We start from the raw sequence: 7,500 nt of genomic DNA on the forward strand, positions 1-7,500 counted from the left end.
TGGGTGGGCGGGGGGAGGGGGTAGGGGGTAAGGGGTAGGGGGTGGGCGTGGTGGGCGGGGGGAGGGGGTAGGGCTTGGGGTGGGTAGGGGGTAAGGGGGTAGGGGGTGGGCGTGGGTGGGCGGGGTTAGGGGTGGGCGGGGTTGGGTGGGGGGAGGGGGTGGGCGTGGGTGGAGGGGGAGGGATGGGTCTTGGGTTGTGAGGGTTGGGTATGGGGGTGAGGGGGATATATATTTGTATATATGTATATGTATATGCATATGTATATATATATATATATATATATATATATATATATATATATATATATATATATATATATATATGCATATATGTATACATGTACATATATATATATATATATATATATATATATATATATATATATATATATATATATATATACATATATATATATATATGTATATGTGTGTGTGTGTGTTTGTGTATGTATACATATGTACAACCTTCAAAAATTATTTCTAATTTGAACTCCAAAATTACTCTTATCACACGATAAATATGTATATATACATATATATATATATATATATATATATATATATATATATATATATATATATATATATATATATATATAAATATATATATATATATGTATTATATATATATATTATATATATATATATATATATATATATATATGTATATATATATATATATATATATATATATATATATATATATATATATATATATATATGTATTATATATATGTATATATATACATATATATATACATATATATATGTATATATATATATATATATATATATATATATATATATATATATATAAATTCATTATTATTAATTGCTGTTCAATGATATTTACATCTTCGCAAAACCAAAGTTAAAATTCTAGATCTCTAGAGTATGGATATAATGGTCCTAGGTAAATGATTATATGAAATGAAGTATAGTGAAAGTAAGAGTAATGGTTACGCAACATATACCATAATACAATTATTTTTACGCCATGTTTTATTAATCTTTCTCACACATGAAACGAAATTTCCAGTTAATAGTTTTAAAGAAAACGAAGGCGTTACACCGAATTCAAAGAAAACGTTCTACTGTTATGGGAGACTTATCCATTTTATCGTACTGGTGATATAGTTAACCGATATTATATTTGGTTAAACCTTTTCTCGTCTAGCAGGCTTGCAGTGAACAATTCCCCTGCGAGTTAAGCCTGGATTAATTATTTAGGCGGTTGTAATTTGTGACGTCACAACCAATCATTGTCACTCTTATAGATATGCACTCTACTTTCAATATATTTTTGTATTCTAGCTTGTTAAATTACACCAAAATACATCTTCAATTAAATGTACATTTCGTAATTATATCACGCGTTCTGCATTGTTGGGCATTGTTGTTACAACCACACATCGTTTATGAGCAGCCATCTATCGGCAAGTTTAACAGTTCTGCCGTCACAGTAGTAGTACTAGTAGTAGTCCTTGGCAATGGGTTTTGTGTTGTGACTTTGCGAACATGTGACTCGCATCCATTACTCGTTTCAGAAGTTATGTTTTTTCCAAACTATTTCCCGATATGAACACGAACCCATAATAACACGGATCCGACCTCGGGGAGAACACTAAATTCAGTGAAGCACAATAACCGTGATGTTGGAACTTCCAGCTTCAGAAATTCGCCACTGCCTAACCTTCCCTTCCCTCCACCCTTATGTAAGTCCAATTCTCATCTTTGAATCTACCGAATAATGTAATCAGATAGGAAACGCGATGATTGGGAGGGGATTAGGGTACAGATTAAGTTCCTTACAGCCGCCTTCTGGACGAAAAATTTATATATGCAAACGATAGAATAAGTGTTTTTAAAGAACCTTATCTTCTATGTACTTTAACCGCAAGTGCCTGTGTTTTTATGCGATATGTCATTAAAAGCGACAATCTGTTTTTCTTATATTATTTATGCTTTAATCTTGGACATATTCAGACCTCCAAAAGTGTTCCATGATGAATAATATAAGGGAAGTATCTCATGTTTTATTTACAGGATGTGTTCGAATGGTTAAAAGAATATTACGAAAATCTGTATTTGGTTCTACATAATAATCTTACTTATTATGTATGTATAATTGCATATGCAGACGTAAACTTATATATCCTTTTAAATGTAGTTAATATCAGTTGACAAATAGTCTCTCTCTCTCTCTCTCTCTCTCTCTCTCTCTCTCTCTCTCTCTCTCTCTCTCTCTCCCTCAATCTCTCTTAATCTCTCTCTCAATCTCTCTTAATCTCTCTCTCAATCTCTCTTAATCTCTCTCTCAATCTCTCTTAATCTCTCTCTCAATCTCTCTTAATCTCTCTCTCAATCTCTCTTAATCTCTCCCTCAATCTCTCTTAATCTCTCTCTCAATCTCTCTTAATCTCTCTCTCAATCTCTCTTAATCTCTCTCTCAATCTCTCTCTCTCTCTCTCTCTCTCTCTCTCTCTCTTAATCTCTCTCTCTTTTAATCTCTCTCTCTCTCTCTTTTAATCTCTCTCTCTCTCTTTAATCTCTCTCTCTCTCTCTCTTTTAATCTCTCTCTCTCTCTCTCTCTCTCTCTCTCTCTCTCTCTCTCTCTCTCTCTCTCTCTCTCTCTCTCTCTCTCTCTCTCTCTCTCTCTCTCTCTCTCTCTCTCTCTCTCTCCCTCTCTCTCTCTCTCTCTCTCTCTCTCTCTCTCTCTCTCTCTCGCTCTCTCTCTCTCTTTTAATCTCTCTCTCTCGCTCTCTCTCTCTCTTTTAATCTCTCTCTCTCTCTCTCTCTCTCTCTCTCTCTTTCTCCCTCTCTCTCTCCTTTAATCTCTCTCTATCTCTCTCTTTTTAATCTCTCTCTCTCTTTTAATCTCTCTCTCTCTCTCTCTCTCTCTCTCTTTCGTAATCTCTCTCTCTCTCTCTTTCGTAATCTCTCTCTCTCTCTCTCTCTCTCTTTCGTAATCTCTCTCTCTCTCTCTCTCTTTCGTAATCTCTCTCTCTCTCTCTCTCTTTCGTAATCTCTCTCTCTCTCTCTCTCTCTCGTAGTCTCTCTCTCTCTCTCTCTCTTTCGAAATCTCTCTCTCTCTTTCGTAATCTCTCTCTCTCTTTTTCGTAATCTCTCTCTCTCTCTTTTCGTAATCTCTCTCTCTCTCTTTTTTCGTAATCTCTCTCTCTCTTTCGTAATCTCTCTCTCTCTCTCTCTTAATCTCTCTCTCTCTCTCTTTTTTCGTAATCTCTCTCTCTCTCTTTTTTCGTAATCTCTCTCTCTCTTTCGTAATCTCTCTCTCTTTCGTAATCTCTCTCTCTTTCGTAATCTCTCTCTCTTTCGTAATCTCTCTCTCTTTCGTAATCTCTCTCTCTTTCGTAATCTCTCTCTCTTTCGTAATCTCTCTCTCTTTCGTAATCTCTCTCTCTCTCTTTTTCGTAATCTCTCTCTCTCTCTCTTTCGTAATCTCTCTCTCTCTCTCTCTTTCGTAATCTCTCTCTCTCTCTCTTTCGTAATCTCTCTCTCTCTTTTTCGTAATCTCTCTCTCTCTCTCTCTCTCTCTCTCTCTCTCTCTCTCTCTCTCTCGTAATCTCTCTCTCTCTCTCTCGTAATCTCTCTCTCTCTCTTCGTAATCTCTCTCTCTCTTTCGTAATCTCTCTCTCTCTCTCTCTTCTCTCTCTCTCTCTCTCTCTCTCTCTCTCTCTCTCTCTCTCTCTCTCTCTCTCTCTCTCTCTCTCTCTCTCTTTTCGTAATCTCTCTCTCTCTCTCTCTCTCTCTCTCTCTCTCTCTCTCTCTCTCTCTCTCTCTCTCTCTCTCTCTCTCTCTCTCTCTCTCTCTCTCTCTCTCTCTCTCTCTCTCTCTCTCTCTCTCTCTCTCTCTCTCTCTCTCTCTCTCTCTCTCTCTCTCTCTCTCTCTCTCTCTCTTCGTAATCTCTCTCTCTCTCTCTCTCTCTCTCTCTCGTAATCTCTTTCGTAATCTCTCTCTCTCTCTCTCTCTCTCTCTCTCTCTCTCTCTCTCTCTCTCTCTCTCTCTCTCTCTCTCTCTCTCTCTTCGTAATCTCTCCTCTCGTAATCTCTCTCTTCGTAATCTCTCTCTTTCGTAATCTCTCTCTCTTTCGTAATCTCTCTCTCTCTCTCTCTCTCTCTCTCTCTCTCTCTCTCTCTCTCTCTCTCTCTCTCTCTCTCTCTCTTCGTAATCTCTCTCTTTCGTAATCTCTCTTTCGTAATCTCTCTCTCTCTCTCTCTCTCTCTCTCTCTCTCTCTCTCTCTCTCTCTCTCTCTCTCTCTCTCTCTCTCTCTCTCTCTCTCTCTCTTCGTAATCTCTCTCTTTCGTAATCTCTCTTTCGTAATCTCTCTTTCGTAATCTCTTCGTAATCTCTCTCTTTCGTAATCTCTCTCTTTCGTAATCTTCTCTCTTTCGTAATCTCTCTTCGTAATCTCTCTCTTTTCGTAATCTCTCTCTCTCTCTTTCGTAATCTCTCTCTCTCTTTCGTAATCTCTCTCTCTCTCTTTCGTAATCTCTCTCTCTCTTTCGTAATCTCTCTCTCTCGTAATCTCTCTCTCTCTCTCTCTCTCTCTCTCTCTCTCTCTCTCTCTCTCTCTCTCTCTCTCTCTCTCTCTCTCTCTCTCTTCGTAATCTCTCTCTCTCTCTCTCTCTCTCTCTCTCTCTCTCTCTCTCTCTCTCTCTCTCTCTCTCTCTCTCTCTCGTAATCTCTCTCTCTCTCTCTTTTCAATCTCTCTCTCTCTCTCTCTCTCTCTCTCTCTCTCTCTCTCTCTCTCTCTCTCTCTCTCTCTCTCTCTCTCTCTCTCTCTCTCTCTCTCTTCGTAATCTCTCTCTCTCTCTCTCTCTCTCTCTCTCTCTCTCTCTCTCTCTCTCTCTCTCTCTCTCTCTCTCTCTCGTAATCTCTCTCTCTCTCTCTCTCTCTCTCTCGTAATCTCTCTCTCTCTCTCTTTCGTAATCTCTCTCTCTCTCTCTCTTCGTAATCTCTCTCTCTCTCTCTCTCTCTCTATCATACTCTCTATCATTCTCTCTCTATCATACTCTATATCATTCTCTCTCTATCATACTCTCTCTCTCTCTCTCTCTTTCTCTCTCTCTCTCTCTCTCTCTCTATCTATCTCTCTCTCTCTCTCTCTCTCTCTCTCTCTCTCTCTCTCTCTCTCTCTCTTTCGTACTCTCTCTCTCTTTCGTTATCTCTCTCTCTTTCGTAATCTCTCTCTCTTTCGTTCTCTCTCTCTCTCTCTCTCCCTCTCTCTCTCTCTCTCTCTCTCTCTCTCTCTCTCTCTCTCTCTCTCTCGTAATCTCTCTTCTCTCTCTCTCTCTCTCTCTCTCTCTCTTTTCGTAATCTCTCTCTCTCTCTCTCTCTCTCTCGTAACCTCTCTCTTTCGTAATCTCTCTCTCTCTCTCTCTCTCTCTCTCTCTCTCTCCCTCTCTCTCTCTCTCTCTCTCTCTCTCTCTCTCTCTCTTTCGTAATCTCTCTCTCTCTCTCTCTCTCTTAATCTCTCTCTCTCTCTCTTTCGTAATTTCTCTCTCTCTCTTTCGTAATCTCTCTCTCTCTCTCGTAATCTCTCTCTCTCCCTTTCTTAATCTCTCCCCCTCTCTCTCTTTCTCTCAATCTCTCCCTCTCTCGCTCTCTCTTAATCTCTCCCCCTCTCTCTCTCTCTCTTTCTTAATTTCTCTCTCTTAGTTTCGTAAGAATTTTATTTTTATGTAATTTACACATATTAATGTCAAGCAAATCAAAAGCATTTCATTGAATTCAAAGAAAACGTATTGATTTTAAGGTAAACTTCTTTATATTTTCATGTCATTAATTTACAGGTTACAAATTTTAATTCATTATTACTATCATCATTCGCCATACTTGTTATTAGTGTTATATCATATGATTATTATTATTGTTATTATTATTGTTGTTGTTGCAAATATAATGATTATAATTGTAATTATAATGATAAGGATTATCATTATATTATTATTTTTTATTATTGTTATTGTTATTATTATTATTGTTTTTGTTGTTGCTTTGTTTTTATTTTCATTATATTCTAGTATTATGATCATCATCAGCATCACCATAATCACATCCCATCACATCATTATTAAATCATCACCATCACATCATTATCATCGATCACATCATCATTACCATCACATCACCATCATCACATCATCATTACCATCACATCATCATTACCATCACATCACCATCATCACATCATCATTACCATCACATCATCATTACCATCACATCACCATCATCACATCATCATTACCATCACATCACCATCACCACATCATCATTACCATCACATCACCATCATCACATCATTACCATCACATCACCATCATCACATCATCATTACCATCACATCACCATCATCACATCATCATTACCATCACATCACCATCATCACATCATCATTACCATCACATCACCATCATCACATCATCATTACCATCACATCACCATCATCACATCATCATTACCATCACATCATCATTACCATCACATCACCACCATCACATCATCATTACCATCACATCACCACCATCACATCATCATTACCATCACATCACCATCATCACATCATCATTACCATCACATCACCATCATCACATCATCACCATCATCACATCATCATTACCATCACATCACCATCATCACATCATCATTACCATCACATCACCATCATCACATCATCATTACCATCACATCACCATCATCACATCATTACCATCACATCACCATCATCACATCATCATTACCATCACATCACCATCATCACATCATCATTACCATCACATCATCATTACCATCACATCACCATCATCACATCATCATTACCATCACATCACCGTCATCACATCATCATTACCATCACATCACCATCATCACATCATCATTACCATCACATCACCATCATCACATCATCATTACCATCACATCACCATCATCACATCATTACCATCACATCACCATCATCACATCATCATTACCATCACATCACCATCATCACATCATTACCATCACATCACCATCATCACATCATCATTACCATCACATCACCATCATCACATCATCATTACCATCACATCATCAGATCATAATTACCATCATCATCCTTTATCATTATCATTATTTATGGTTACTCTGCTTATTTTTAAGCGCTTTTATTTATTTTATATTTTTTTGTAATTATCATTGGCGTCATTATCGGTATTATGATTATGATTCTTCTTAAAGCCAATAATAGTGGCATCGTTGTGTAGTAATGATGATGATGATGACGATGAATGTGATGATGATGATGATATTGATAGTGAGATGATAATAATGACAATAATGGGTATTGATAATGATGATGATCGTAATAATACTTACTTTTAGACGCGACACTGCAAACCGTTGCTCCATTGACTTACAGTTTAAGTCTTTATGACAGAGCACATTATTATTGTTTATTATGGTGAATTAGCACAGGAGCAACAGCATTCCCTGTGCTG

At 37.5% G+C, this 7,500-nt stretch overlaps 1 protein-coding gene across 1 annotated transcript in view; it reads left to right on the plus strand.

The window, feature by feature from the left end:
- Positions 1–1,578: 1,578 nt before the first annotated feature.
- Positions 1,579–7,500, plus strand: part of LOC113818339 (uncharacterized) — a 120,164-nt gene continuing 114,242 nt past the window's right edge. The window contains exon 1 of the mRNA XM_070124168.1: positions 1,579–1,715. The gene's annotated coding sequence lies outside the window, so the exon portion shown is untranslated. The remainder of the gene's footprint in view (positions 1,716–7,500) is intronic.

This window comes from Penaeus vannamei, chromosome 8 (assembly GCF_042767895.1).
Source record: "Penaeus vannamei isolate JL-2024 chromosome 8, ASM4276789v1, whole genome shotgun sequence".
Classification (NCBI taxonomy): domain Eukaryota; kingdom Metazoa; phylum Arthropoda; class Malacostraca; order Decapoda; family Penaeidae; genus Penaeus; species Penaeus vannamei.